Genomic DNA, 7,594 nt, shown 5'->3' with positions numbered 1-7,594 from the left:
TTTTGGTAAAAGAGGAGAGGAAAATACTCAAACGCCACGGGGTGAGGTGGGAAAATCCCCCCCTGCAGGAAGTGAGCCTCTGACACTAGACCTTGAATTCCCACCCCCCCCCCCCTTTTTTTTTTTTTTTTTAAATCGGAGCAGACTTAGCGAAAGACCCTTGAGATTGTAGTTCAAGTACTGGAGAGTTTCAGATCCCAATAGAGTTCGGGTTAAAATCGGAAATTGGATGGGGCTGGGGGTAAATAATCCCAGTGATGCAGAGGTTCACCCCCTTTACCACAAAAATGAATAAAATCTGAAATTGGCACAGAAAGGCCTCTGCCCAGTTGCCTATACGTGTGATCACACCAGGTTACTGGAGTTTGTTGGAAACTACACAGCGGTGTTAGTGTCTCCTGTCAGGGAATCCATCTCCAGTTTTTGTTTTTGATTTTTAACTTATGGTGTATACAAAGATTCTAGGATTTGAGGTCTGCCTTCAAGATTTGTGTACTTAGATTTTTTTATTTTTGTTCAAACCATCTAAACTCAGCTTTATGTGTTCCCGGTTGTAAAACCAAATCGTAGATTTTCAGATGTAAATGAGGTTGGCCACTTGTGGTGGGGCACAGATTTACTCCCCATAGTGACAGAGGCAGGCTGATCCTTTGAGTTTGAGGCTAGCCTCATCTACATAGTGAGTTTCAGGCCAGCTAGTTTTGAAAAACCGCCCCCCAAAAATACTAGAGTAAAACTCAAGACTACACAAGAGTTTTAGAACTGGCTCTTTCTAAAGAGTTACTGATATGTGTACATGCATGTGTGTACATGCATGTGTGTACGCAGGTACCCAAGGAGGTCCTACCTGGTGTGGCTACTGGGAACTAACCTGGAAGAGCACCAAACACTGGGGCATCTCCTCAGCCCCTTAGATCTTAGCACTTTGCTTTTAGAAGAAATTTGTACAGCTTCATTTCAGTATCAGTTTTTTTAAAAAAATTGATTTTTATTTTATGTGTATGCGTGTATTGCCTGCATGTAGGTAAGTGCACCCCTGTCGTGGTGCAATGCCTGCAGAGGACAGAAGAGGCCATCGGATCCCCTGGAACTGGAGTTATAGACAGTTGTTAGCTGCCATGTGGGTGCTGGGATTCGAACCTGGGTTTTCTGCAAGAACGACCAGTGTTCTTAACCACTGAGCCATCTCTCAGCCCCTGAATTAACATTTTAACTAGAGTGCGTCATCACATGTTAAGCACAACAGTGACCTGCACTTAAACTGTTCGAGTCTAACTAATTTTGTTGCTCCTTGAAGTCAAATTTATCAGTGAGGTTATTAATGGAGAGAGGTTTCTGGTAGCTCTGCCATTCGGCATTGAAGCCTTGAGCCTTGTGGCTCTTCGAGGTGGGTATTTAGCAGTAAGGCAGGAAGGGGACTGCTGTGCAGTTACTTCACAAATCTTGCTCACTGTCAGAAAGAAGTGACTTGAAGCAAATTGAGATGGTAGAGGTCTTGGGTCTCTTCCAGTCAGGTCAGAACTGACTTGTTCAGCCTTTATGATCGAAGGTTCTGATACTTAGGGAAGTGGGCAGTTCTTGAACTCAGACTGTGTGGTTTGCAGCTCTGGGCTGGTGGTCCAGGAGAGGAACATTAGGTAATGGTGTTCTTGACCCGTTTTAAAATAAAGCAGGTGTTTTTTTTTTTGTCTTTAGACCCCTCTGTGTTTGGCATAAAAAGTAAAGGGCCGAGCCTAGATCAGCGCCAGAGGTTTGTGATTGAATGTGATTGATTCTTCAGTGGGTGAGACCAGTGCTAAGAGATACAAATTAGTAGAAAGCTTCCAGGCTGTGACTAATTTTATGTGCATGGGTCTGCCATGTGCGTGCTGGGAACTGAACCTGAGTCCTCTGCAAGAGCAGCCAGTGCTCTTAACCGTTGAGCCATCTCTCCAGCCCCTTGTTTTTTCTTCATTTTTGTCAGCTTAGTAAAACTGCTTACTGGTTATCTTTTTGAGACAGGGTCTCACTATGTGGCCTGGAACTCAGGCATCTGCCTCTACCTCCATGCCAGACCCATCAGTCCTTTAGCATTTTGCAGATGAGTTTTTTTTTTTTTTAGTTACAGAATTCAAATAGGCATTTGTATGCTTTTCATTTAATTACGTTGTGCTTTTGGCTGCTTTGGCCAAAACTGTTGCTGACTTGGCAAAGGGGATGATTGTCAAAGTAGGTAGATGAAAAAGTGTGTGTGTGTGTGTGTGTGTGTGTGTGTCTGTGTCTGTGTGTGTGTCCAGGGTTGTCAGCAGTGAGTGGGAAAACCTATGTCTTGGTCCAAGCTCAGGAGTTAAATTTAGATTCAGCAGCTGTAACCCCACCTGTAGTTGATGATCCCAGTGGCCGTTAAATAGAAATATTTACCATCCTCTATTGACCTTTTTAAAAAGTGTGTGGACACCTTGTGCAGCTTCTTGGGAAAGCTGAGTTGCAAGGCAGGTGATGGGCGCTGGGACTAATCTTCATGAGAAACCTGGAGTTTGCATTACAAAACAGAAAGCCATGGGAAAATCCTGCTGCTGCCACCCCGCTGGGCCGGAGGTCTCTGGCTTGTCCCAGCCTTTAATGCATGTGCTGTATTTTAGATTCTTAGTGAAAAGTAGAGATGGAGAGCAGGTGAAACTCTGTCTGGATTGGGACATGTTTTTGTAGGGGTGGTTTCTGGTGACTCGTCACTGAGTGGAGGTCTAAAATTACTGCACATTTTTAGGGCCATCTGCCTGCTTTAATTTTTACTTTTGGTCCTGGGGGTTGAGTTCAGGAACTAGAAGTGCTGTCACAGATCTTGGGTATGCTCATTTTTACTAAGAAGCTGTTGGGAAATCCAAGTGGTTGTATACCTTTGTTTCATTGAGATGGAATCTCTGGGTAGCCCTGGCTGACCTGGAGCGGATAAGCAGAGATCCTCCTGCCTCTGCCTCCCCAGTGCTGGATTAAAGTGTGTAGTATGTAGACTACTACGCCTGCCCTGTACTGGTTTTGTTAGACCTGTGGTACTTAATAGCCAGTCATTTCCTTATTTCAAAAACAAAACTTAAAAAGACTTAGCTGGGTGTGGAACAAAACTTAGAAACCAGCCTGGTCTATGTAGGGAGTTCCAGGCCAGCTGGGATTACAGGGAGACCTTGTGTCAAAAAGACAAAAAACAAAACAAAACTTAAAAAGACTAAGAATCCAGAGGGTGTGCGTATGTCCCTGTCCCTCTCTTCCAGACCTCGCCCTTCCTTGGTTGAGTACACCAGTGTGAGTGGACTTCCTGAGCTCTACTTAGAATTTCCTGGTATGGCCTGCTGAGGTGGTACACCTCACAGGTTGGTATACAGGAGGATCAGGAGTTCAAGGCCAGCCTTGTCTACATGAAGCCCTGTCTTAAAAAATTCTAGCAGGGTGTGGTGGTGCATGCCTTTTGGTCCATGAGAGAGATCAACTGGGGCTATAGGGGGATCCTGTCTCGAAAATAGACCAAAAAAAAATCCTTATGTGGCCACCCAGGCATTTTGGGTCCTAAGGAATAGGAAATGTGTTTAGAGACTTCACAGATAAGTATTAGTATCTTTTCATCTAATTAGTTAATTTGTGTGTTACTTGGAATCAATCCAAACCCTGGACCTTGGTGCATGTCAGGCAAGTGTTCTACCCCTGAGCTACATCCCTAAGCCTCGGTGGATTTAATTTTTTTTTTTTTTTGGTCTTTTTGAGACAGGTTCTCCCTGTAGCTCCAGTTGTCCTGGAACTCACTATGTAGACCAGGCTGGCCTTGAACTCACAGAGATCTGCCTGCCTCTGCCTTCCGAGGACTGGGACTAAAGGTGTGCACCACCATGCCCGGCAATTTTTTTTTTTTTTTTGGTAGCCCTGCTGACCTTGGCCTGGAAGTCTAGTTCCTCCAGGTAAGATTAAAGAGTGGGCTACCACACTTGGCTTTACTTGTTTCTTAAGTTTGGAATGGGTGCCTAGGGGGACTGGGGTGGGGGTGGGGGTTCGGGAGAAATGAGAGCAAACTATCATTTGCTGATACTTTTTAAATATTTTTTCTTCCTCGAAAACAGTATTTGAGATAATTTTGGGTTTGTAGAATTACCACACAGATCTTGTATACTAATTAGTTCATGTTAATTTCTCATGCAATCATTGTGTTTATCAGAAGTCCTAACACAGACGTTACTTCAGTCCCTTGGGTTTTACAAATCCTTTCCTGTTCCAGACCCATCCCATATGCCTTTAGCCCTCCATCTCTTTAGTCTGCCTTTGTTTTTCATGACCTTGACACCTATGATCTCATTTGGGTTGTTAAGGACAGCACTGGGTTTATGACTTTGGGGAAGATGCCCCAGAGGTCCGAGTCACATCACTGAGTACATAATACTGTTTATGGCCAACTTTAACCTTGCTCACCAGGTGAGGTAGCATCTGTTTGGTTGGTTTCCCTTCCCCACACTGGTAGTTAAGTTCAGTTTGTACTTCAGAGCAGGGAGAACCCGAATTTGTGGTCATGTGCTGCTGATGGGTGCTTACCCATGGTTACTCAGGTTTCTTTATGTCTATGGGGACTTGTGGACATTAGCTTTTATTTTGAGTTGTGCACAGTACTATCCTAGACAGTTTTTACTTGTATGTCAGTGTAGTCACTTTGGATTCCAGATTTCTTTGATGTCTCTTTTTGTGATAGTGGACAGTGGACCTAGGGCTGGGGCATGCTGGCCCACCACCACCCCTGAACTATATATCCCCGCCCTCTTTTTACCCTAATTTGCCTAGCAGGCCTTGGGAGTGTTTACCAGTAGGGTAGCTGCTTCTGTGTTGTTACTTAAGCGTTTTCTTCCTTGTGTTAATTAATTATTGGGACCTTAAGGCTCATCTTGTATTAGACCTGTTTCAGCCTGAATCAGTCCTTCTCTAGGAAGGAAGGATCCTGACAGGTGGTAAGTGTGCGGTTTAGGCTGCAGGTTGATGCTGGGCCAAGTGCTGGAGCCACAGACACTGGCTTCTTTAAGAATGTTTCTTTGGTTCTGGAGAAACACTTTCTTTTACAAATTAAAGAGCCTTGTTTCAGATACTGAAATAGAGTGTATAACATTGAAACAATTTATTGAAGCTTTATATACTTGATGTTTCTGCACTCAGTATGTAACTTTTCTTAGTTTTTTGTTGTCTTTTTTAGACAGGGCTTCCCTGTAGCCTCAGCTGGCCTGGATCTCACTATGTAGACCAGGTTGTCCTCTATCTTACAGAGATCTGCCTGCCTCTTTTCACCACCACACCTAGCCACTTAGTGTTTTTGATACGTTTATAAAACAGTAAAAATACCACTTAAGTAACATTAGTTAGATGATAGGTTTTTTTTTTTTTTTTTTTAATCTTTTTGAGACAGGGTCTCCCTATAGCCCCAGCTATCCTGGAGCTCACTAGACCAGGCTGGCTTCGAACTCACAGAGATTTACCTGCTTCTGCCTCCCAAGTGCTTGGATTAAAGGCGTATGTTACCATGCCTGGCTGTGGGTGCATTTCTGGAAAAAATTTTTTTTCCTCTAGGCAGACATTTTACCATTGAGCCATACCCCCTGGGTGAATCCTTTTCTGAACAGTTCTGTGGATCTATTGTCTGTTTTTATGGCTAATCTATTAAAAAAAGTTTACATTTATATTTATGATTTTATGGTATTGCCATTGAATATACTGAAAATATTTGTAGACATTTTTCTCATCACCATATGGTACCTATTTGACAGTTGGCATTTTCTTTTTTTAAAAGTTTATTATTTTTATTTTATGTATATATGTGTATTGCCTGGATGTAGGTAAATGCACCTGTGTCGTGCAATGCCTGCGGAGGTCAGAAGAGGCTGTCGAATCTCCTGGAACTGGAGTTACAGACAGTTGTTAGTTGCCATGTGGGTGTTGGGATTCGAACGTGGGTCTTCTGCAAGAACAACCAGTGTTCTTAACTGCTGAGCCATCTCTCCAGCCCTGACAATTGGCCTTTTCTATTAACATTGTTTCTGAGATCTTTTTCAAGCTGGTTTCGAACTCACTACTAACCTAAGCTGGCCTTGAACGCCTGATCCTCCTGTGCCAGTCCTCAGGAGAGCTGGGATCACAGGCATGTGCCACCATGCCTGGATTTCTGGGATGGCTTTCTGACTATCTTTGTTGAGGGGGTCGGTCCTTATCCACCCCAGTTAATCTGGCATAGGTCAGTTTCCAGTGTCGAAGGGACATGTCATCTCCACAGAGGTTCGCAGCTTAGCCATTCTCTATTTGATGCTCCCAGTCTTAGAAATAGGGCATCAGTTATTTCTGGCTTTGTCTTATGCGGATGGGTGAGTTTGTCTTAGATGGGCCGAGGACAGAATCGGAGGTTATTCATCTACAGAATTGTTGCCCACCACCGTCTCTGGGCGAGGCCCTGTCTTTGGCTGCCTTGCACACCCTCCTGGCCGACGTTTGTTCCTGACTGACTGAGGGAGGTGGTGCCGCTCTTGCCGGAAAGGTGATAGGTTTTTGTTCTGCTGTTTTGTTTGCTGTCTGTTTGCTGCTCCAAATTGTCAGTCCTCTTCCTCTGTGTGCTTTCGTCTTACTGTGTTTATTCTATGTGTATGCGTGTACTGCCTGCGTGTAGTATGTGCACCCCTGTCGTGCAGTGTCCCAGGAGGTCAGAAGAGGACACTGGATCCCCTGGAATTGGAGTTAGGGATGGTCGTTAGCTGCCTTGTGGGTGCTGGGATGGGAACTGAACCTAGGTCCTCGCATGAGCAACTAGTGCTCTTAAGTGGTGAGCCATCTGTTCAGTCCCTGGATGAAAGGTTTTGATCAAATGCTGCTGCATTTAAAGAAACTTTAAAACTCAATTAAGGTGAGCAGTTGACATTTTGCTAGTTTTGGTTTTCCTGGAAAGCTTACGCGGAGCTGTTGAAATTTTGTCTGTGGCCTTCGATGTGTTTCCTGCTGTATCAGAAACTGCTCTGAACACTCTCAGGCCACTGCCAGCAAAGATACCTTGTGATCTAGACACCTGAGATGAGGTCAGAAGAGTGAAAGTGTATGTAGAAATTCAGAAGTCCCTCAGTGCCGCTGGTAGGAAATCGGTGCTCTGGTTAATTTTTGGGCTCGTTGATTTCCATGTCAAGTGCTACAGCTTCTTTGTGTGTGGTTCTGAGGCTCAAACCCCACCCTGGGTCTGTGATGGGTGAGCACTCCACTCCTAAGCCCCACCCCCATAGTGCTGTGTGTTGTAGGATTGAGCTTATTGAAGGAATTGGTGCTTTGCAGATTGATCAATAAAAATTAAAATGTAGGGGCTGGAGAGATGCTCAGTGGTTAAGCTTGCTTGCTGCCTCTTGCAGAGACCTGGAGTTGGTTCCCAGCACCCATATTGGAGAGCTCTTGTAACCTCGGGTCCAGGAGATCTGGTGCCCTCTTTTGGGGACAGGGACACACACACACACACACACACACACGCCCTCTTTTGGGGACAGGGACACACACGCACGCACGCACGCACGCACGCACGCGTGCAGCTGAGGACTCATGTCTGAGCTGGGCACTGCTCTTATGCTTT

The 7,594-nt window shown here is 44.8% G+C and overlaps 1 protein-coding gene across 2 annotated transcripts in view; it reads left to right on the top strand.

Moving 5' to 3' along the window:
- Positions 1–7,594, top strand: part of G3bp1 (G3BP stress granule assembly factor 1) — a 32,603-nt gene that overhangs the window by 1,515 nt on the left and 23,494 nt on the right. The window lies entirely within an intron of this gene.

Source organism: Nannospalax galili, unplaced genomic scaffold (genome assembly GCF_000622305.1).
Source record: "Nannospalax galili isolate Female #2095 unplaced genomic scaffold, S.galili_v1.0 scaffold706, whole genome shotgun sequence".
Lineage (NCBI taxonomy): Eukaryota > Metazoa > Chordata > Mammalia > Rodentia > Spalacidae > Nannospalax > Nannospalax galili.
The sequence above is the reverse complement of the archived record's forward strand: the minus strand, read 5'-3'. Positions and strand labels throughout refer to the sequence as shown.